Raw genomic sequence first — 25,445 nt, 5'->3', positions numbered from 1 at the left:
CGCCCCCCCCCCCCGCCCCGCCGCCCGCCCTCCCCTCGAGGCGTTCCTCCGACTGCTGCCGGGAAGCGGCCTCGAACCCCGGGGTGCGCTCGGCTAGGCCGCCAGCCCTGTAGCCTCCCTCCCGCGGCCCTTTATCGTTCCAGGAGGGCTGTGGGGCGGCAGGAGGCCCCGTGGACGGGGAGGAGTCGGTGCTGGGACTGTCCCTCCTTTAATGTGTGGTATTAGTTCGAGAGAGACACGTCCCGCGGGCCTCGTTTTTATCCTGTAAAATTGGGAGGTGGTTGCCCGGATGATTTCACAGGCTGTTAGACAAGGGAAAAGAAAGATCCTCTGCCCCCTTCGGAGTACAGATAGAAAGAGCTGACTGACAACGTCTGGCTGGCTCGGCAATTCCATGAATAACTAAAATGCCTGTCATTCACAGATCTTTCCCCTCGAGGGGGACCACACCTTTCATCTTTTCTACCTTCTCTTTTAATAACGCAATGGAAGCGCTGCTTCCCAAAGTAAGAGGGTTCCTTGTCACTGGAGGCATCGAACAGCAGCTGAACAGCCTCTCTGGGCTGCGATGGCCTTGCCTGGAAAGCTTCCCTCCTTCCAAAGGCTGGCCATGTCATACCTGTCCCTCTTCCTGGGTTTCCTGTGGATGAGTCACTGACCGTGGAGGTGCCCAGTGAAGCGCTCGCCCATCCGCTGCTGAATTCTCCATTTACTGGCTTCACCTAACCTAACCCTGTTCTGCCGCTGCTGCTGCTGCTGCTGCCGCCGTCTCCGTACATCCTATGCTGTTTCATTTCTCGTGTTTTCTATCCTACGGTAGCTTCGAAATCCTTGGGCTCCACGCACCCTTGTCACCTTTCAAAACCTGACCGCCTTGAAAGTACCAACCTCCCTGGCACCACTCTGAGACTGCCCATGCCTTCTTCCACAGGCAGGTACCCCATCCTGCTATGGTTCCCTGCCATGTGCTATGTCATTCTCTTCTGGCTGTGCTCATAAAACAGCCGCTCGCCCACACCCCCACATCCACTCCTATGTTCATTTATGTATGTATTCTTTCATCTGATTCTTGTTAAAGACTTACTGTCGGGGTTCTGAGCACATTTCGTTAGCTCTTGCCCATACCTGCATTAGCAGTACCCCCAGCCACCTGCAGAGTCCTCAGCCATCCCCAATAACTGGAAATATTCAGGGGTCTGTCTTTCAGGCATTCGGGAGGTTAGCCCCATTCTTCAGGGCCTACTTCCCAGTTCAGTCCAGTCCAGGCTGTGCCAAAGTGCCTTGTTCTGGCCTCTGATGCCTACAGATGAGTCATGTGTACAAGGTAGTTCTGTCTCTGCTGGCCCTGGTAACAGCTGACTGACAAATCCAGGGAACACTTCAGGCTGCCTCTCCTGTGGGCTTTCTGCAACGCTTTATATTAACTCCTGCTTTGGAAATGCTCCTCTTCTCCCCTGCCTTCTACATCATTCTGTTTCTACCTGTTTCCTGAACTTCCCTTTCCTAGTACTTTTCTTATGTCCTCTTTCACGTGCTCGGTCCCTCTCTGGTCAAATAAAATAAATAAAGTTATATAAAATAATTCTTTAAATAATAATAATGATACAGACTCACAAAATATTGAAATAGTAAAGAAATGTGTAAAACAGTAAAAGAAAAAACATTAAGCCAGAAAAAAAGAAAGTGAACACCTTTCCACACATTACTCTATGCATACTTGCATATATAAATACAGTACATGTATTTGGTTTTATTTAAAAATAAAATCACACATGGGGTCAGCAGGTGGGAGGTGGTTGAGGTGCTGGACTCCCACATGGCCAACCACGGTTTGAGTACTGGACCTAGTGACTTGCTTTCACTTTCCCTTTCTCTCTCTCTCTGGTCAAATTAAAAAAATAATGATAACAAATAAAATAAAATAATTTTTTAAAATAAAAATAAAATCACACTAGGAATATTCATTGATAATGTGGTATCTTTTACTGTACAATGTATTTTCATCATTAACAGTTTACTATTCTGGGCCGGCCCTATGGCCTATTGGTTAAGGGAGCCAGATCCCACATGGCTAACGGCAGTTCAAACCCTGGCCCTGACCACTTGTAAAACATGCTAGATGTGACCAGCAGGTGGCATGGTTGTTATTGCACTGGACACTCCCACATGGCAGACCACAATTAGAGTCCTGGACTTGGCAGCTTGCTTTGTTTGCTTTCTAACTCTCTCTCTCTCTCTCTCTCTCTCTCTCTCTCTGGTCAAATTAAAATGAATAAATGAATTTTAAAAATAAATAATTTTTTAAAAAATGCTAGATGTACACACATGCATGTGTGTATGCATGTCCAAAATCCCCAATGGGATGGAAAAATGGAGGAGAAGGGATTGTGATGCCATTGCAGCCCATCAGAGGGTACTTTCTCTCTCTCCCTCTCTCTCTGTCTCCTGTCTCTTTGGCTGTGTCTGGCAAACACAAGCACACTCCTGCAATTAAAAAAAAATGTATTTGCTATATATTACACATAAAAGAAAACAAGGGTACATGTTTCTTTTTATTATTATAATTATTGTTTTATCACATATTTGCCAAACTGACCTCCAGACACATTGTTTCACTCTATCCTACCTGTGGTGCATTAGCCTGCCTCTACCCCACATGTAACAGCTCTGGATTTTATCCATTTTAGTTTGAATAATCTTCAATTTTTTAAATTTGCTGTAGAGCACTAAAGAGAGAGAGAAAGTAAGAACCTCCCACTCAGGGGGCATAGTCATGCTGCAGTCCCTTCTACTCCAACTCTTGCTCCTTCAAGATTTAGGGCACTCATGCCTGGTGTGTTTCTCAGCTGCCAGTTCCAGGACTGGAATCATGCAGCTGGTCATGTGGGATCCAGTCACCTTAACCACCATGCCACTGGCTGGCCCAGAATAGTTTTGAATGTTTACACGTGCTTGAACTATACATGTTAAAGAGCCGAGGTTTAGAGTTAGGCAGGCTCAGACTGGTAACGGCTCTGTCCCTTACTAACTATGCGGCATTGGACAGACCACTTTAACAACTCAAAGATGCAGTGTCCTTATCTGTAAAATAGGATGCTAGCACTTGCCTGAAAGGATCCTTGCAAACACTAAAATTTTTTACAGAACGTATGTAAAGCACTTCGTATAGTCTTTGACGCTTATTATTGCCCATGCAAAAGTAAAAATGAGCTCAAACAGAGAAGGTAAAAATCTGCCTAGCTATTCATCAGGGTAGAATCACAGGCACAGATAGAGCCAGCTGCAAAGTTAACAGGATAGTGTCTCCTGAGGACATACTGCAGCTGTGAACATTCATAATAACCTCCTTCTCCAAGTGACTACTGCCTTCCTACAAACTGAGAAACTTTGTTTTCTAAAATCATAGGTATTAGAAACTTTGGTGTTTATAATTATGTAAGTAAGAATGAAGCATTCCTCTCTTGCCTGGAGAATCTAAGTTCTTTTTGACAGAAATGCAGCCTCAATTTATAGCCTGGATTCAGTGCTTTAGATAAGGGGGTTTTGGACACAGTATTATGCATCTGTCATCACTTTTGTTTCCAAATAGGACTCTGGGTACATTTTGCAGTCCAGACTGGAGGTTGACCCCTTTACACACAGCCATGTCTTACTTTAGCCCTATCAAAATTCTTTTTGTTTCTTTGTTTATTGTAGAGAGATTTTTGCTATAGGGCACATGCACTTGCTAGAGAAAGAGACAGACAGACGACAGACAGACAGAGAAAAATTATCCCCTAAGGGGATGGCCATGCCACAATCCCTTCTCTTCCATTCTCCTCTTGGGATTTTGGGAACACAAACACACGTGCCCAGCGAGAGTTTTAGGCCACCAGGTCCAAACTTGAACTATGTGGGAGTCCAGCGACATAACCATTATGTTATCTGCTGGTCCCGGTTTTATTTATTTTTAAAGTTTCTTTCTTCCATGAGCAAGAGTGACAGAAAAGAGAAAGAGAGAGACAGAAAGACAGTTATTCCCAACAGGGTCTTCATGCCACAGTCACCCTGAGCCCTGAGCTTCAATTAGCCCGGATCGCGGCCATATGCATGCTCAGCGTGTTCAGGACCATCTCCAAACACAAACCCAGAACCTTCCTATGCTGGTCAGACTCGTGGAGCATTGGTTATGGCTGTGCCACCATCTGGCCCTTCTGCTTTATTTAAACTCTAAACTCTGCTAACAATTACTGTCTTCTTTGGTCTAGCCCTATAGCACAGTGGTTCAATGATATGTGTTGAAAACCAGATCCTGTGTGACCAACCACGCTTCAAATCGTGGTGTCAAGCACCTGTGTGTGCGTGGTCAAAATCCTGATATGAGGGATAAATGGAGAAAAAAGAATTGTGGCATAACCATACCCCACTGGGAGGTGCTTTTTCTCTTTCTCAGTCTCTGGTGAGTACACATGCCCACTGGCAATAAAGAAATCATTTTTAAAGAAGAGCCCTAATATCACTATTTTCTGTGGTGAAAAGTAAAAAGAAATAAGTATTATATATACAGTTAAATATAAGTAGAAATAAATATTATATATATAGTTTCATTTGGAGCATCTTATAAATTTCTTTTTAACATTTTGGAAATATTTTTGTTAAGTTAGCTGTTGTTAAGCAACCTGTACAGTTGATGTCTTCACATGATACTGATCATTTTAAGGAATTATTTATTTTTTATTATTTTTTTAAAATTGCTATAGGGCACACGCACTTACCAGAGAAAGACAGAGGGAGAGGGAGCAAAAGTGAGAAAGCGAGCATCCAGGTCTGGGACCCGAGCTGTGGTCAGCCATGTGGGAGTCCAGCGCTTTAACTGCGTCACCTGTTAACCCCAGGGTACTGATTTTAGATGAACTTTCTTAGAGTTTCTTTCAGTTCTAATATCCCCTAAACAATTATTGGGTGGTAAAAGTTTTTACCCAGAAAGTTGATTTATTTTAAGTCACATAAATAACATATTATGTCTATCTTTCATTATTTTAAAATGGGATTTCTGATCACATCACCAGACTTTATTGATTAGTTACTGTAACTTTATTCCTACACATGATGCAGCCCTTTAAATAAATATATGTGTATATATATATATATGTGTGTGTGTGTGTGTGTGTGTGTGTGTGTGCATGTGTATATATACTCTTAGGCTCTATGTTGGCTAGTTCACTTTTCAGAGCTAACTACTTAGCAACATTACCTTGCTCTATGCTTACTGGTGAACTCTCCAATGTTATGTGCATGTCCAATGCGTTTTGGACCCAATGGCATCATTCCTTTCCTGGTCAGACTTCCTTTTCTTTTCTTTTTTTTTTTTTTTTCACAAGTTTATTTATTTATTTATTTTTACCATTTTTTTTGGGGGGGGGAGGTTTTTTATATAGGACACATGCACTCGCCAGAAAGAGAAAGACAGAGGAACAGAAAGGGAAAAATCACCTCCCAGGGGGATGGCCATGCTGTAATCCCTTCTCCTCCATTCTCCTCTTGGAATCTTGGGCACGCACACACATGCACCCAGCGTAAGTTTAAGCCACCAGGTCCAGGACTTGAACCATGGTGAACTACATGGAAGTCCAGTGACATAGCCATTACACCAAGTGCTGGTCCCACAAATTAATTTATTTTTTTCCATGAGAGAGAGAGAGAGAAACAGGCACCCCAATAGGGTCTTCACATTGCAACACATTCCCAGCCTCAGGTACACACACATACACTATGTGTACAGGGAAACCCCAGGACTCAAATCCAGGACCTCCCCATATGGCTTAAGTATCATGCAGCATTGCGTTACCCCTGCACCACCGCAGCTGGCCTCAATCTTCCTTCTCTGAATGATCAGTGCACATTTTTTAGTCTCAACAACTGTCTTAGGATGTACATCACCCATGCACTCTCATCTTAACTAAGAAAACAAAGGTCCTATAAACTTCCTTTGATTTTTATATCTGAGTTTTTAGGATTATATACTCTATGATGGACATTTTGATTATTAGTAGTTTTCCACTATTAAAAGCACATTGCAATGAATGCTTTCTTTGCACACTTCTGAGATTACAAGATAATCCATTTTCCTGAGTACTTACAGTCTGAAACACAGGCATGCCTCCCTAGCATATGTGGGCTTTGATCAGACTTGCTGTAGTGGCTGCATCTCAATTTTGAAGTCTAGATGCCAAAGGCAGTTGTACATGTAGGAGGGTCGGATTGGCAGTGGCCTGTGTTGTATCTTTTGAGAGATGCCAGACATATCCCCACTCCCAAGCTTACCACAGCGCCTGTGATTCCAACAGGAAGATGCATTTCTTCAGGTTTTAACCTGCTATTTTAGGATGATGTGTTAAATATGTCATTCTTCCCTGATTATGGTCATTGTAGAAAATTGAGAGCATGCAGAGAAGTTGATAAGTAAAAAAGAAATTAACTCTAGCTCACGACTCAGACATCACCACTGTTAACATTTTGGTATTTGCTTCCTTTCCAAAACATGGAATTGAAATGTTGATTTTCTTGATAAAGACTTTTTTGTTATGTATTTAATCAGCTTTATAGTAAAAGAAATCTGATGAACATAAGTCCCTACATTTCTCGAAATACTTCTGATTTTTTTTTATTTTCACATTTTCTTTTATTTATTTATTTTTTAATTGCCAGAGGATGCGTGTATTCACCAGAGAATGATAGAGAGACAGAGAGAGGGAGAAGGAAACACCTCTCAATGGGACATGGTCAGGCCAAAATCTTTTCTCCAGCCCATCAGGATTTGGGGTATACATGCACATACACCCAATCATGTTTTCCAAGCCACCAGGACCAGTATTCAATCCAGGGTTGATAATGTGGGATCTGGCTTCCTTAATCACTAGGCTGTGGGCTAGCTCTACTTCTGGTTTCTCTATTCGTTCAATAAAGATTATTATGTTCTACACGCAAGGCACTAAGCTAGATACAGATCATTGATACAGAACATTTTATCAGTGTACAAATGTGCATATGTTTTTACAAATCAGTAATCAGAGACTTAATCTATGCATAAATACTTTATGTTCTAGTTTTCTTTTTCAACGTTATTTAATATAGATTCACATATATGTCTCAATTACTTGATTCTTTAGAGTTGTATTCATTTCACACTTTCTCCATTATTGAAATTTTAAGATCTCTTCCCGCTGCTTTTGGATGCTTTCCTCAAAGGAGTGGATCAAGTCAAAAAGCAAAGTGGTCATTTCTTGAGCAATCGTTTTTTAGAATTCAAATACTTGGAGGAGGAGGAACAAATTATTTGTGCTTAAAGTTTCTCGTGTATTCAGTCAAACAGATGGTTTTCTTCCAAGCTGGAGACATTGAAAGAGATCAGTGTCCCCGAAAGGAAGACAGAGGCCACTGAAGGTGAACTTAACACTACCCATAGCTCAGTCAGCCTGAGAGCAGCAAGAATGGTTGTCAGGAGTGGCGCCCTTTCACACTGACAGGTAGTGGACTCCACCAGTTTGCAGACCCCTCAAGGGTAGGGCCCTCTGCATCCAGCATCCAGCCAATGGCTTTGTTCTCCATTAGATCTGACTTTCAGAAGCACTTGAACTTCTGCACTTCATAAACTGGTGCCAACGAAGAACTGTTGATTCATTCTTTCATATCTCTGCTGACCAAAGGTAACTGTGAATTTTCCCGTGAATATACACCCTCCCAGGGATAATAATTGAAGACAGGATCCACCCAAGAAGCTGATACATGGGTGAGAGCTCATGGTGGTTCCCATTAGTACCTTCTGAAGAATCCCCAGGCAAGGCCTGCTCTGGGAATCCTCCCTGTGGAACCCTTAGACAACTTGTACAAAGCTGGTCATCATCTGGTCAAAACCTCCCTGCACTCCCGTGATACCAGCAAGCCGCAGACAGCACCAAATTCAAGTAGGGGGTAGTGGAGCCTTCTGAGTGGTCACTCCCCTGACCTCCCACACTGCCCAGCCTCTCCTGGCCTCCCTCTGCCCATTCTCATCTTGAGCGGAGATGAGGGAACACATTCCCATTTCCTCCTCATTTTTAAGGGACACCAAAACTCTGCCACTTGGGCAGAGGAAAGGCATAAGAAACCACAAAATGGAAAATTCCTAGCTATACTTCCTCAAGTCTGAAGGCAAGCTAGCAGGCCTCAGGTTTTCAAATATAAAAATCATAAGCAGAGATCTCATTCAGAGATTCATTCATGTAAATATTTAGTAAACATTTAAGAGTCTATTATGTGCCAAGCATTTTTCTACACGTTGGGGATGCAGTAGAAAATTTTTGTCCTCAAAAACTAAAATTGCCAGGGAACCAGCAGTTAGCGTAATGGCTATGTCGCTGGACTCCCATGTAGTCGACCGCGGTTCGTGTCCCGGACCCGGTGGTTTAAAACTCACGCCAGGCGCGTGTGCGTGCGTGCCCAAGATCCCGAGAGGAGAATGGAGGAGAAGGGATTGCGGCGTGACCATCCCCCCTGGGGGTTGATTTCTCGCTTTCTGTCTCTATGTCTCTCTCTGTCTGTCTGGCGAGCGCACGCGCCCTACAGTGAAAATCTCTCCAAAAAAAAAACTAAAATTGGCAAGACCAGCAGGTGGTGTGGTGGTTGAGGCACTGGGCTCCCACGTGGTCAACCACGGTTCAAATCCTAGACCCAACTGTTTGAAACATGCTGAATACATATGTGTGTGGGCCCTGGTTCCTGAGAGGAAAATGGAGGAGAAAAGATTGTGGTATACCAACCCCCCTTGTGCGGTGATTCTCACTTTCTGTCTCTATCTCTCTGGCAAGCACACACACCCTATAGCAAAAATCTCTCCAAAAAATTAAAAAGTAAAATTGTTGAATAAACAGATAAATGAATGAGGAAAGATTTCACATCAGTAAAACAAATAAAGCACAAACATCAGGGCTAAAAAATTTAATGTATGGGACCAGAAGATGGCATCATGGTTATGTTGCTGGACTTTCACGTAATTGACCGTGACTCGCATTTCGGACCCAGCCAGCTTAAAATTCACGCTGCATGTGTGTGCATGAGTGCCCAAAGTCCTGAAAGGGAAATGAAGGAGAAGGGATTGTAGCATGGCCATCCCCCTCCCAGGGTATGATATCTTGCTTTCTGTCTCTCTGGCAAGCACATATGCCCTATAGCAAAAATCTATTAAAAATATTCAATGTATTAGATCACTCTGAGTCACTCTCAGAACTTCCCTTCAGTAACAAAAAATATAAAATATAATAATATTCTACAGTTTCATCTAACAATTGAGGGCCTGATTCTGACAGTGGCTTAGGAAATTATAAGGACTGGGGCCAGCAGTTAGCATAATGGCTATGTCGCTGGACTCCCATGTAGCTGACTGTGGTTTGCGTCCCGGACCCGGTGGCTTAAACTCACGCCGGGCATGTGTGCGTGCGTGCCCAGGATCCCGAGAGGAGAAAGGAGGAGAAGGGATTGCGGCATGGCCATCCCCCCTGGGGGGTGATTTCTCGTTTTCTGTCTCTCTGTCTCTCTCTGTCTTTCTGGCAAGCACACGCGCCCTGTAGCAAATAAACTTCTCCAATTAAAAAAAAAAAAAAAAAAGGAAAGTGTAAGGACTGAAAAAAGAGGCCCCTGCCCTTAAGTCGCTCACCTTCTAACAGGCAAGTCTGACGGTTAAGTAACCGCAATAGTAGGTGGTCGTACTATGTATCTTCATTTAGGGAGAAGAAATGCATTGTGTTGTTGTAAAAGTCATGATGTGTTTTCTATGCAAACGTGTCCTGACTTTCCAGATGACCCAGTATGTGCCATTCACAAAGCTAGCATGTGTCAGGGATATACTTCAAGCTCAGTATCTCGTGGGTCCACAAGCTCAAAGTCTACACCAGGCTTGTTTGATGAATGCTTACAGTTATGATTCCAGAAAAGAGTTCATTTCACTCCTCTGACCTTCCACACTGCCCGGCCTCTCCTGGCCTCCCTCTACCCTAACTACCCTTTCTCCAAGAGCTATTGGAGAGTTTGCCATGGCCTTCTGGAGTCAGGAGACACTGGAGACACTTTGTCTTGACTCTTTCTTCACATAATTGGATTAAATTTTTTTTCATTTTTTAAAAAAATTATTTATTTAATTTTATTTATTTATTCATTTATTTTAATTTGACCAGAGAGAGGCAGAGAAAGAGAGAGAGAGAAAATGAGAAAGCAAGTCACCAGATTCAGGATTTGAACCATGGTCAGCCACGTGGGAGTGTCCAGCACCTTAACCACCAACGCCACCTGCTGGTCCCAATTTGATTGAATTTTATATACCCTCACACTCCAAAGGCAGGAAAAGACTCTTGGTACAACTCTTCCATACTACAGATTAAGCCGTTGAGGCCCAGAGAATGTAAGTGACTTATCCAAGTTCAAATGGTTAGTTAGTCCATTGCTTTTTCCTACAGGAGGTATTTTGCTGGGGTGAATCTTGGGGAAGGCTTCCAGGGACATATTTCAGGGGTTTTGCTTGTCTAATGCTCTGGAGTGAGCATGGAAAGAGAGAACTTTCCCTTGGCACATGGTAGGCCCTTAATAGTTAACCAAATGGCAATAATGCAGAGGAATACCATCACTTGGCCGCTCAGAGACATAGAGGTGGAAGCGAGCTTGCAAGTGATTAGGAAGTGAGTGGGCAGTCAAGGTGACTCCTCTGTGAAGTCTGGTGATAGGAAAAGAAGATGTCCATCAAGAACTTAAAAGAATGGACCAGCAGATAGCATAGTGGTTACATTACTGGACTCCCACATAGCTGACAATGGGGCCAGGCACCTGTACATGCTCGTCCAAGATCCCAGGAGGAGAACAGAGGAGAAAGAATTGCGGTTTAGCCATCTCCCCCCCCAGGGGGTAATTTCTCACTTTCCCTCTCACTGTGTCTGTCTCTCTCTCCAGAGAGTGTATACTCCCTAAGGCAAAAACTTCTGAAAAGAAAAAAAGAACTGGGAACCAGCAGTTAGCGTAATGGCTATGTTGCTGGACTCCCACGTAGTCGACCGCGGTTCGTGTCCCGGACCCGGTGGCTTAAAACTCACGCCGGGCGCGTGTGCGTGCGTGCCCAAGATCCCGAGAGGAGAATGGAGGACAAGGGATTGCGGCGTGACCATCCCCCCTGAGGGGTGATTTCTTGGTTTCTGTCTCTATGTCTCTCTCTGTCTGGCGAGCGCACGCGCCCTACAGTGAAAATCTCTCCAAAAAAAAAAGAAAGAACTTAAAAGAAAACAAGTAGGGCCAGCAGGTGGTGTGGAGGTTAAAGTGCTGGATCCCACATGACCGACTGCATGGTTCAAGTCCTAACCCAGCAGCTTGAAAATCACACCAAGTACACGCGTGTATGTGCCCAGAATCCTGTGGCGACTAAAGAAATTGCTGTGTGGCCGTACCCCCTAGGGGGTGATTTCTCACATTCCTCCTCTCTCTCTCTCTCTCTCGTGAGTGCACACACCTTATAACAAAAAACTAAAAAATGAAAACAAGCAGATTATCATTTCATTTTAATGGAAACATGAGCCTATTGGTGTGCAAGGGAAAGGTAACTCATTAAAAATATTGAAGTTGCAAGGATGGAAAATAATTAATGAAGCAAGGTTTAGGGGGAGTAGTAGAGGCTGAAAGGAAATCCCTAAGCGGGGACATGACAGCTTGGCTTTTTCTACCATTAAGTATCTATTCACTCTCAACTCCATGAGGGCAAGGACCACACCAAGTTTTGCTCGCCACTGTGTCTAGTACTTGGCACACAGTAGAAACTCTGTAATATTCTTAGAGGAATAAATGAATGAAAGAATGATCAAGGCACCTCTAGTATTGTACACTCAGTAGCAAAAAATCAGGTCCAAATTATGGGGGGGGGGGGCAAAGAAGGGGGGAAGAAGAAACCATTTACCTACTTTGGCCTTTTTGGCCAATGTACTAGATGACATCCAAAAAAAAAAGACAAATTGTCAGTGGTTATTGCCATATAGAGAAACTGACAGCTGTGGTGACTTCAGTGCCGATGTTAACTGGAATGGTACACTACAACATGAAATTATTTACCATCCTGAGTTCTGAATGCTAAGTGAAATGCATCCTGTAAAATATGTGAATAGCAGAGTAGCTAGTGCCCTTGGTAGAAATTTCACAAAAAGAGAAAAAGAAAAAAAAAAAGAAAAGAAAAAAGAGAAATTACACATGTTTACAGTGGTGATGTTCAAAATATCTAACAGCTGACATGACTTAGAAGCCGATTAACGTACCATCCCTAAGCAACCAGTGTGGTGGCACCTGCCCTTAGTAATGGTCAACACTGCACGAGGCTGTTGCTTGTGTTAGGGCTCAGAGGTCAGCAGTCCTGAGTGTTTGGAAGGCTCTTGTGCTGAATGGAAGAGCGAATGTGCAAAGCAATGTTGCATGCTACCAGAGCAAGTTCTTCCCCATGAATCCTTAGCCCAATGCTTCTCTGTCAGGTAAAGTAGGGTCTCACTGCCCCTTCTACTTTGTACTCCAGTCCAGCAACACTTCGTACTGGTCACTTGTCTCAATCCTTCTTGACTCATCTAGTGATTGAGCCAACAGAGCTGCATGACACCTGCCCTTCATTAGTTCCATCTACCTATTACTTACGTTAGCCTGCAACTGTTCATATGCCTGCAACCGTCTTCAATACCTGTCACTCACCCTCATTATGCACCTAGCAGACAAGGGTCTTGACAGCACTTAACCAAAGAAAAGACTCAAAGAAAATTCTCTGACATGGAGGACTTGAGTTTTCTGTTGGTTGTATAAAGAGATGTCATCCCTGATTTTCTTTTTGTTTTTAAATTGCCAAAGGGCAAGTGCACTTACCAGAGAGAAACAGAGAGGGGGAGAAGGCACCCTCCAGTGGGACATGGTCCACCACAATCCCTTCTTCTCCATTTCTCCATCCTCATGGGATTTTGGACATGAGCATGTGTGTGCGCACACACACACAACAGTCCATTTTTCAAGCCACTGGGGCTAGGATTCAAACCCCATGGTTAGTCCTGTGGGATCTAGTTTCACTAGGCCATGGAACTGACCCATCCACTTCTAATTCTGAAAAACAAAATCAAATATAGAGAAGATATACTTCAGTTTATTGCTTATGGAAATGAGGACTTCTCTGTGCCTTACATTGTATTTCGTACTATGAAACTGAAGGAAGCATACATATCTGATGGAATGCCTCTGTTCTGTTAATGAGAGATACAAAAGAGTAAGAGGTAAGGAAAGATTGGCACATGGGATTACAAAGTATAGGGTGGAGGAAGATCAAGAGACAGGAACATGCTAGTCCACAACTCATAGGTGATTACAAATTGTTTAGGCCTCACAGGACTACAGTTGACCAATCATTCCACAGCATGATGGGCTGAACTGTGTCCCCTCCCACCACGAATTCACACATTAAAGCCTTAACCCTAATACCTCAGAATGTGACTAAACTTGGAAAGAGAACCTTTAAAAAGATTATTAAGTTAAAACAAGGTCATCAGGGTGGGCCCTAATCCAATCTGACTGTTGTCCTTATAAGGAGAGGAAATTGGGACACGTGGTAAGATGCCAATGGGCCAGCTGATAGTGTGGTGGTTAAGGTGGCTAGGTCCCACATGGCTGACTGCGCAGTTCGAGTCCCGGCCCAGTGGCTAGGTCCCACATGGCTGACTGCGCAGTTTGAGTCCCGGCCCAGTGGCTAGGGGCCACATGGCTGACTGCGCGGTTTGAGTCCCGGCCCAGTGGCTAGGTCCCACATGGCTGACTGCGCAGTTCGAGTCCCGGCCCAGTGGCTAGGTCCCACATGGCTGACTGTGCAGTTCAAGTCCTGGCCCAGTGGCTTGTAAAACATGCTAAGCCCATTATGAGTAGAGAGAGGATTATGGTGTGGCCATCCATCCCCGGGGGGGGGGGGAATTTCTCTCTCTCTCTGGTGAACGCACATGCTCTATGGCAAAACTAAAAATAAGGAGAGATGCTAGCGATGTGTGCAACAGAGGAAAGACCACGTGAAGACACAGTGAGCAGGCAAACATTTACAGACCAAGAAGAGAAGTCTTCTCTATTTCTTTGCAGTCTCTTGTGTTCTATTTCCTTGGATCCCCCCAAATGCATAGTGAACTGCCCTGCACAGAGGAGGGGCTCAATATAAAAGTGTTAATTGATTATATAGTAAAAAACCAAAGTCACAGTTACCACCCTCAAAATGCAAGGACAATGTGACAAGTAACTAGAAGAGCAGGAGCAAACATGAGGCATCTCAGACTATGACAACTCAGATGAAGCACTGAAGGATCCATAGGAGGTCTTGGGGAGAGCTTTGAAACCAGGCTTTTGAAAGATGGTCATAAAGATTCATAAAGGCAGAGAAGAAGGGAGCACTACCAGAAGAGATCACTGTAAGTAAAAGCAAAGACTTGAAAATGTTTTATTTTCTATTACCTAGAGAGGACATAATTGTTCCAGCTGGAGTGGCATGCTCAGATAAAGAAAATACGCAGCATTTTGGAGGGTCTTGAATGCCAGTGTTAGGCCCCTGGACTTCCTTGTCCTAATTCCCTTTTGGAACTAGGGGACCTCAGAATATTTCTGACTGGATCCGGGAGCTGAGGCGGTAAGAGATAAGGAAAGCTTGGTACATAGAATTACAAAGTGTAGGGTGGAGGAAGATCAAAAGACAGCAAACTGGGGCATGGCTAACATCACGAATCAGGGAGGCAGAGCTAGCTATGAGGCAACAAGGCGACCTAGAGGTGCTGGGGCAGAGCAGGTTCTCAAAAGGAAGCACGAAGCTGCAGCTGGAGCAACTCCCTGAGGCCCCAGAATGTAGCATCCTTTATAGCAGTCTTATCTAAGGATGGAAAGAATGTCAGTAAGAGGATGGAAGTGAACCAACCTGTGTCCTGGTGGTTAAGGCAGCTGGATCCAATATGGTGTACAGCACTGTTCAAGTTCCAGCCCTGGCCTGGCAGCTTGAAAAATCATGCCAGGTGTGTGCGCATGCCCAAAATCGCAAATGGAGGGAGAAATGGAGGAGAAAGGATTGCCGTGTGACCATGCTCCATGGAGGAAGTTCTCTCTCTCTTTCTCTGTCTGACTCTCTGTGTCTCTCCAGCAAGTGCAAAGTCCTGAAACAAATTTAAGAGAGAGAGAGAGAGCATAGAAGCATTTGGGACAATACATAAATGATAAGAGGTCACTGTAAAGATTGTTAACCAGAGGCCGACAAAGTGTTGGGCCACCTGAAAAGTCATGACATAACTTGTTTGTTTTTTTAATAGTTATTTTATTTAACTTTATTTATTTTAATTTGACCAGAGAAGGACAGAGTGAGAGAGAGTGAGAGCACGAGATGGAAAGTGAAAAAGCAAGCCGCCAGATCTGGGACTCAAACCACAGTCAGCCACGTGGGAGTCCAGTGTCCCCAATGTTACAACCCTAACGTTTTCTTTTCTTTTCTTTTCTTTTTTCTTTGAGAGATTTTTGCTCTAGGGTGTGTGCACTCGCCAGGAAGAAAAGAGAGAAAGAAAGCGAGAAATCACCCCCCCGGGGGGATCGCCACGTTGCAATCCCTTCTCCTCCATTCTCCTCTCAGGATCTTGGGCACGCACGCACATGCGCCCGACGTGAGTTTTAAGCCACCGGGTCCGGGACTCAAACTGTGGTTGGCTACATGGAAGTTCAGCGACATAGCCATTACGCTAACTGCTGATCCTAACTTCTTTTTTTTAACAGAGGGATTTTTTGCTATAGGGCATGTGTGTTTGCTAGAGAGACAGAAAGAGAAAGAAAGACAGAAAGTGAAAAATTACCCACCCCATGGAGGATGGCCACACCACAGTCCCTTCCCCTCCAGTCTCCTCTCAGGATCTTGGAGAGGTTTTTTTTTTGTTTTTTGTTTGTTTGTTTGTTTGTTTTATCACTATAGGGCGTGTGCGCTCGCCAGACAGACAGAGAGACATAGAGACAGAAAGCGAGAAATCACCCCCCAGGAGGGATGGTCACGCCGCAATCCCTTCTCCTCCATTCTCCTCTCAGGATCTTGGGCACGCACGCACATGCGCCCGACGTGAGTTTTAAGCCACCGGGTCTGGGACGTGAACCGCGGTCGACTACGTGGGAGTCCAGCGACATAGCCATTATGCTAACTGCTGGTTCCTTCCTCTCAGGATCTTGAGCATGCATGCATCCACTCCCGGTATGAGTTTCAACACCAGGTCCAGTACTTGAACCATGGTCAGCCATGTGGGAGTCCAGCAATGAAACCATTACACCATCTACTGGTCTCTATTTTTCTATGTAAAAATGTGTCATGACTTCTTTTTTTGTTTTAGAGGTTTTTGCTATAGGGCGCGTGCGCTCATCAGAAATAGAGAGACAGAAAGTGAGAAATCACCCTCCCGGGGGATGGCCACACTGCAATCCCTTCTCCTCCATTCTCCCCTAGGGATCTTGGGCACGCACGCACACACATCGGCGTGAGTTTAAGCCACTGGGTCCAGGACTCAAACTGCAGTCCACTACATGGGAGTCCAGCATCATAGCCATTACGCCAACCACTGGTCCCAAAAATGTGTCATGACTTCTAATGACCCAATAGTATTTTAGAAGAACTAATTAAGTAGCATTGTAGAACTAGAATTTAAAAGGTTAGCACATCAAGACATGATTCAAAAGTTATAAATATTGGGGCCAGCAGCTGTCATGGTGGTTAAAGGCACTGGATTCTCATATGGCCAAATGCAATTCTCCCAAACCTGGAGGCTCTCACTTTCCCTTTCTCTCTCTCTGTCTCTGACAGGTTAAAAAAAAAAAAAAAAAAAAAAAAAAAAAAAAAAAAAAAAAAAAAAAAAGAAAAAAAAATCTTTTTTTTTTTTTTTTTTTTGGGGGGGTTTTTTTTATGCTCACCAGACACCCCCCCCCCAGGGGGGATGGCTACACTGCAATCCCTTCTCCCTTCTCCTCCATTCTCCTCTCGGGATCATAGGCATGCACGCACATGTGCCTGGTATGAGTTTAAGCCACCAGGTCCAAGACTCGAACTGCGGTCGACTACATGGGGGGTCCAGTGACATAGCCATTATGCCAACTGCTGGTCCCAATAAATCATTATGTTTTAAAAAATTATAAAGGGACACAGATTTGTTTCCAACAGCAGTAAGTAAGCATTCCAGTTGCTCCACATCTTTGATGTTGTATCCGAGTGTCTTCTTCAATTTAACCATTCTGGTAGGTGGTACTACCTCATTGTGAGATTAATTTACATCCTTCCAGTGACCTAATTAAGTTGGTCTTCTTTTTATAAGTGTATAGGGTATCTGAAATCCTCTTTTCTAAGGTGCTGTCAAAATCTTTTGCCCATTTTCTTATTGTGTTATCTCTTCTTACTGACCTATAGGTGGTCATTATACATTCTGGACACGTCCTTTTTTGAATATATGTATTACAAAGTATTTTCTTCCACTTCATGTTTTCCTTTTTACTTTTTAAATCATGCCATTTGATGAACGTAAGTCTTAATTTGAATGCTTTTCAATTTATCAATTTTTCCTTTATAGTGTACTTTCTGAAAAATCTTTGATAAATTGTAGTAGTTGACAAAAGCAGTGACAGATTCATAGAAAACTAAAAAAGAAAAAAAAAATTAAGAACAAAAAACATAGCATTTATTAACTCCAGGAAAAAGAATTGTATTCAAAACTAAATACAAACATAATATACTATTTGATTCAACTGTGATGATTATTTATACAATTACCACAATATAATCACTGACTACTGATTTATCCAAATATTCTGACTTTTGAGGTCTCTGAGGAAGGCAGGTAAGTAGTGAACATCTTTCCGACCTCATTTCTGAACAAATTGAGAAAGAGAACAAAAGAGGTTGAAATGTCACCTTTATTATAACTAATGGAGGCCAGGCTGGAGGGTGTAGCATCAAGTCTTTCTGCAAAGTAAGGTGGGTAATACAGAACCAGACCTAGGTAGAATTATCCTCAGCTGTGGGCAATGCTGGACCAAGGCTGGTCTTCTCACGTGGGTCTCTAACAGTGCTCATGTGGCCAGCAGAAGCTCCTTTCAGCCAGAGGTGATTGTTTTTCATCTGACACCAATACATTTTCCAAACTGTCTCCCGAAAGGAGTTCACTGTACACAGGAGGAAACTTTATCTGCAATTCTTTTGGTAAAAAGAAAACCAGACTAGGCAGCTATTCATGTGAGTGTATTTTAATTAAGATACGGCTAGTACTATTAAAAAGTGAAGTCTCAAATGTGTCACATCTCAAACACAAAAACTGATTCCGTGATCACGTAAGTCATGTGTTCCTCATCAGTGGAGGCAGCTCTGCCACTTTCCACACGTGGCTTCCAGGGTCGAAGTTGTCATCTCAAGATGCAGAAACATGTGAGGGAGGTCCAGGAGGGCCAGGCCTGAAGTGCTTCTGTCATTTCTACTCAGTCAACGGTCTAGAAACCTAACTGCAAGGGAAGCTGAGAAATTAGTCCAGGAAGAAGAGGCGACTATGAATTGTGAGTATCCGTCGATCTCCGCCACTGGTGTAAGGGCCACTTGGGCAGGGTCTTTTCTGTTCCCCATTGCCTCCTGTGCCTGACACGTAGCAGGCACTCAATAAATGTTTGTTGAATAAATGGAAAAAGCATGGACTTCAAAACCAAAAAGACCTACATTCTAACCCAAGCTCTGTCGCTTCCTCATTGCATTAATTTAGACAAGTTACCTGAGTTTCTCAAGCCTGAGATTTTCATCCTACGAAGGAGATGAACATGTGTTTGTGATTTGCTTCCCAGGCCATATCGGCCAGATGTGGGAATGGCTAGCGACTGAACATATCCCATCAGAAATAATACTTACCATTCGTACCGCCCTGCCTCTTCCCAAGTATTTGTGAAATGGGTCGTTTTTTATTTCCTCCAAATTACTCTGAGAGTGCGGAAGGGCTATGGAACATGAAGACAATGGTTGTCTCATATGTATTCTTATTCTTCTTCTTATTCTTTTTTTTTTTGCCACAGGACATATGCACCAGCCTGAGACAAAGAGAGACGGAGAGGGAGAAAGCAGGGTCTCATCTCGATCCTTTCTCCTCCATTTCTCCATCCTGTCAGGATTTGGGGGCGCATATACACACACTTGCTCAGCATATTTTTCAAGCCCTGGGGCCAAGATTTGAACATGGTCAGCCATCCAGCTCCCTAAGTAGTTACTTAGGTGACAGAGCTAGCCTTCAAATGTATTCTTTGTAGTTTTATTTATTTATAACTGCATTTTAAAAGAACTATAGTCATCCAGTAGCCTATGCCATTTCCTTACTTTCTGGCACCCTTGTGTGAAGTCTGTACCCAGATGGTCAGTTCCTGGGCTAAAGCTGCAGGTGCCCATTATCTTCATGCTTCGGGTCACTGTGTGCTCTCTGCTTCCTCCAGGGCCCATGGGCTGGACTCGGTCACATGACTGCCCAGCAAGGGTGCCTTGGGTCATGTGATCTTGCCTTAATACATTTTAAGTGAAATGACTTTGTTTCTACTCTTCTGTTCAGTCTCACTAGACGAAGGTAAGAAGCCCCAGAGCAACGCCAGCACCAAAGTTAGGGAGACAGTACCCATGATGTCCTTCCTACTTTCCCTCAAAATGCTCCAGTGTCAGAACGTTCTTCCTCAGGCCCCTCTTGCTTCTTCAGGTAAGTAGCTCCCCTCCCACCAGGTTTCCCGACATTCTTGGATCTGTCAGAAATCTGGGCCAAATCCAAGTTAGGTGGCTATCTGGGGCTGTCTGAGCCACACACCCTCCCTCCCCTGCACTGCAGGGTAGATGTTGGCATTTAATGGGATGAAGGAGGTAAAAATACCAGAGTTGCCAGGATTGTTGGTGGCATAATGATGGCGCACGATAAGTGTAATCCTTTCATATTTCTTGGGCTACTTCTAGTATTGCCAGAACTAATATTGGGTTGTTGGAAAAGTCATGATGTATTTTTTTTCTATGGAAAAATGTGTCATGATTTTTTTCGACAACCAATAGATACATCATCTACTTCTCTGAAGGGAGCTCCCTGACTACACGACCTTTGACTTTGGGACAGACTGTTTAGGTGCTGCATTCCCTCGGTACCTAGGACCAGCTCACAGACTCAGGTAATAGACCATCTTGGCTATAAAATCTGAGGAGCTCAACTTTTCCAAAATAGGAAACAGAAAACTGGTACAAACCACAAGGGAGTGATAACATGTGTACAACATATTTACGTTACTTTTCTGATGGGATGTGGGAGTTAGGAAACACTAGCGGCCCCGACTGCTACTATGGGAGGTCCTCACTTCAGTCCTGATAGGAAGCCAGAATTATACCTTGAAATGCACACGGGGAGGAGGGGGAAAGAAAGGAAAAATATCCAGAATACAAACAATATTCCAACAAATGTCTTCTGGATGAGTTAGAGCAAAAAAGAATAGAAACACAGAAAACAGGAAGTGCTTGCAATGTCTGAGGAAAAAGCAGATGAGGTCCTAGACCAGGGAAATAGTTGTTTAAATGATTTGATAATGGCAAGTTAGAGGTTTTGCAGAAGGAAAATCAACTTTCTGATGAGTTAGAAATGGAATGCGATAGGCTAGAGATGCAGGGTAGTGGTCTCATGCTTAAAGCTCAGGACTGAGAGTTGAGAGATGTCTCTACCGCTCTGAATAAGTCCCTTATCTCCTTTTGGCCCAGCTTCCTCATTTGTAAACTGCCTCTGCTAAGTTTTTTTAAAATGCCAGAGGACATGTGTGCACATATGAGAGGGAGAGAGAGTCCCTGATGGATCCTGGTCTTGCCACAATCCCCTTTTTTACAATCCTCCATCCCATCAGGATCTTGGGCACAGCCCGGCATGTTTCCCAAGTCTACAGGGCCAGGACTTGAACTCCAGTTGGTGGTGTGGAATCCAGCTTCCTCTGGACAGAGGCTAACCACTACATTCAGGGCCAGTTCTCTACTAAGTTTTATTTTTAAGTTTTGGGCCTAGGGCATATGTGCTCACTAGAGAGAGACAGAAAGAGGAAAAGTGAGAAATCCCCCCTGCCCCCTGAAGGGATAGCCACACCACAATCCCTTCTCCTCCATTGTCCTTTCGGGATTTGGGGCATGCATGCATATGCCTGGCATATTTTCCAAGTTGCCAGGTCCAAGACTTGAACCCCACACTTGGCCACGTGGGATCCAGACACTGTAACCACCATGCAACCTGGCTAGCCCCCAACTATTAAGTTTTTTTAAGGCACAAATACAATGATATCAAGAAAATGTAGCACAAGCTGCAGTAGCTGGACAAGTGAAATGAACAATTCATTTTGTCATCATTGTCAATAGGAAAGCTGGAAAGGAAATATAATTTGTGTGAATATAATAAATTTGATTTTAAATGTGCTAAGATGTTGGCATAACATCCATGCAGAGATAGTAGATAACCAGCTTGAGTGGGGGAATGAATTTAGGAGTTAATGAGTCAGGCCCATTACATACAAGAAAAACATGTTTCTGCAAGCAGTCTAGTCTCCTAGCTTATTGACCTTCATTGGGATTTGGCCTTGCTATGGTTTGAATGTAGTCCTCCAAAATAAATGTATTGAAACTTGTTGCTATTGTGATGATATTAAGAGGATGGAAGGCTGACCCCATAGTGCATGGTTAAGTACTATGCACTGGATCCCACATGGCTGACTGCAGTTCAAATCCCAGCCCTGGCAGCTTGAAAAAACATGTTAGGTCTTCGGGTGTTATGTGCCAAAAACCCTGAAGAGAGAGAGAAATGGTAGAAAGGAGGATATGTGGCATGACCACACCCAGTGGGCCTTCTCTCTCCCTGTCTTTCTCTTTTGTGAGTGCCTATGACCTCTGGGAATTACAAAAAAGAAGAAGAAAAAGAAAACTAAATCTGACTATGCTATTAAGAAGTGGGGTCAGGCTGACCTGTAGCCTGGTGGTTAAGAGGGCTGGATCTCACAGAGTCGGCTGTCCTGTTCAAGTTCTGTATCTAATGGTTTGAGAAACACACCAGATATATGTGCCTGCATGCTCAAATCCAGAAAGGAGGGAGAGATGAAGGAGAAGGGATTGTGGCATGACTATTTCCCTTAGGGGGTGATTTTTTCCTCTCTCCTTCTCTCTCTTTCTCCTTCTCTCTCTGGTGACACACACCCCTTGTCGAAAATTTTATAAAAAGAAAAAAGATTTGGGACCAGCAGTTAGCGTAATTGCTATGTCACTGAACTCCCATGTAGTCGACCGTGGTTTGAGTCCCGGACCTGGTGGCTTAAACTCACGCCAGGTACGTGTGCGTGCATGCCCAAGATCCCAAGAGGAGAATGGAGAAGGGACTATGGTGTGGCCATCCCCCCTGGGGGGTGATTTCTCTCTTTCTGTCTCTCCCTGTCTTTCTGGTGAGCACATGCACCCTATAGCAAAAACCTCTAAAAAAAAAAAAAAGAAAGAAAGAAAGAAAGGAAGGAAGAGACTTAATAAGTGGACTCTTTGGACCAGCAGATGGTATAATGGTTATGTAACTGGACCTACATGGCTGACCATGGTTCGAGTCCCGGACCCAGAGGCTTGAAACACATGCTGAGCGCGTGTACATGTGTGTCTAAAATCCCAAGAGGAGAATGGAGGAGAAGGGACTGAGGCATGGCCATACCTCCTGGGGTGTGATTTCTCACTTTCTGTCTCTCTGATTCTCTGGCAAGTATACATGCTATACATGCTCTGGAGCAAAAAAAAAAAAAAGAAGAAGAAGAAGAAGAAGAGTTTTGGGAGCTGATTAGGATTAGATCAAGTCATCAGGATGGGGCCCCCATGATTGAATACTGGCAGCTGAATAGGGAGAGGGAGGGACCAGAGCTAGCACATACTCCTGCCCTCTCATCATGTGTTGCCCTGAGCTGCCTCAGGACTCTGCAGAGACCCCACCGTCAAAAGGCCCTCACTGCGGGCCAGCTGATGGCAACGTGTTGAGGTGCTGGATCCCATATAGCTGACGCCGCAGTTTGAGTCCCAGACTCAACAGCCTGAAAAATACATTGGGGGGGGGGTTCAGCAAGTGGCATGGCAGTTAAGGCACTGGACTCCCGCATGGCCAGCATGGTTCCAGTCCTCGACCCGGTGGTTAGAAAGTCACACTGACTGCGTGTACCCAAAATCCCAGGAGGAGAATAGAGGAGAAGGGATTACTGCACAGCCATCACCTTGGGAGCTGATGCCTCACTTTCCCTCTCACAGTCTCTTTCTGGTAAGTGCACGCACCCTATGGCAAAAACGTTTTTTAAAAAAATGCCAGGCACATGTGCATGTGTGCCTAAAATCCCATGAGGAGAATAAAGGGGAAGGGATTGCCGTGTGGCCATGCCCCCTGGGAGTGGTTTCTCACTTCCTGTCTCTGTGGCAAGCACACATACCCTATAGCAAAAAAATCTTTAAAAAAAAAAGAAAAAGAAAAAAATCCTCACCAGATGCAGCCCCTTGACTTAGGCTCGCCAAAACTGCGAACTTTTTCCTTATAACTTACTCAGTCTGTGATACTCCATTATAACAACAGAAAAGCGAAACTACAACAGGGCTCAGCTGTGAGACTAAGCATAAAGCAATGTGCAGGGCGAAGGAGGTATGCAATCGAGGAAGTGCTCTGGCCTACCTGTGCCGCAGAAGCCTGCCTGTGCTGCCCTGGCCCTGCAGCACCTTACCCAGAGCCTCACTTGGCGACATTCTGGATGCCCTTCACCAGTGTAAAGCACACAGAAAATAGCAAAAGCCAGTAAGACTAAAGATGAGACCAAAAACAAACAAACAAACAAACAAAAAAGTAGGGACAAACAGGAAAAAAGAAAAGAAAGCAAGAATAAAGTGGAAAGCAAAAAGAGGTGCTGAGCAAAGGGTATCTCCTACGGGAGGCTACTATAAATGACCTATGGACAAAGAGCTGCACATACCGAAGAATGGAAATCAGCGAACTGGACCCACTATCTCCTAAAAGCTGGGAGGCGAGTGGGACCTCACTTACTCTTGCTGAGAAAGCCATGGCTAATCCCCCTTTGTAAAATAAATCATTTCATATGTGTAAAAAGAGAATTTGCTGTTTGAAGGAATCCTGACGACTCCTCAGGTAAAGCAGAGTTCAGGCTAACCCTGTAGCATAGCAGCAGTTAAGCCTCGTTCATGGAGAGCTGAATCCCACATGGCTGACCAGGGTTCAATTCCTCACCTCTGGGGCATGAAAAACACCCTGGCTGTGCATGTGTGTGTGTGTGTTGCCCCAAATCCTTACACATGGAGAAATGGAGAAAAAAGGATTGTAGCATGACCATGCCCCAGTGGGGGGTACTCTCTTTCTCTCTGGTAAGTGCATGTGCCCTCTGGCAGTTTAAAAAAAAGTCCTCGGGTTGGCAGGTGGCATGGTGGGGGGGGGGGGGCTGGACTCCCACATGGCCAAACATGGTTTCTGGTCTCAGACCTGGTAGCTTTCTCTCTCTCTCTCTGCTCTCTGTTCAAATTGAAGAATAGTGATGGATGAATAAAATTAAGTAAAAATTATATATTAAAAAAGTTCTTTCCATACAGCAAATAATCACTCCCATTTGTAAAGTGGATGAACTGAGGGCCAGCTCATGGTGTGGTAGTTAAGGCAGCTGAATCCCACACAGCCAACTGCACGGTTAGAGTCCGGAACATGACAGCTGGAGAAACATGTCAGGTGCACGTGTGTGCACGCCCAAAATCCTGGAAGGAGGGAGAAGTGGAGGAAAAAGGATTGGGATGTGATGATTCCCCATTTAGGGGGAGGGGGAGGTGCTTTTTCACCTTCCTTCTCTCTCTCTCTGTCTCTCTCTCAGGTGGCTTATGTGTCCTCTGGCAAAAGAAAAAGAAATGGATGAATTGGTTAATTGTACAGTTTATTGTTTTTTCAGATCGCAATAAGGGTGAATGTTGAACCTGAAGCTTGACTAGAGAAACTCCATTTTCAACCTCTATCCCAAGTACAGCTTCAATAAGTCCCCTGGAGATGCCACACCACATCTCTCTGAAAAGCAACCAAACAATGAGTGATTGAAGAAGTGGGCTGCAGACCTGGGGCCATTCAGTGCAAATAAATAAATAAATAAATAAATAAAATGCTAGTAAGTCAGAGTCCCTCCCTTGGATTTTTGGATTAAGAAACACAGCAATGAAGGCTGAAATCAAAAGGGTACCAAGTTGTCAACCAAAGTTTAAGAAACAAGAAACAGTGATAAAACAGCAGAAGCTGTCAGTAAACAGTGGAAAATGAAACACAGAGAGAAGCAGAGAATCCACAGGCCAGAAAGAGAGACCTCATGCAAGGCAGATCACCTTCCAATTT

Source organism: Tupaia chinensis, unplaced genomic scaffold, assembly GCF_000334495.1.
Source record: "Tupaia chinensis unplaced genomic scaffold, TupChi_1.0 Scaffold000207_1, whole genome shotgun sequence".
NCBI lineage: Eukaryota > Metazoa > Chordata > Mammalia > Scandentia > Tupaiidae > Tupaia > Tupaia belangeri.
This window is presented reverse-complemented; position numbering follows the sequence as displayed.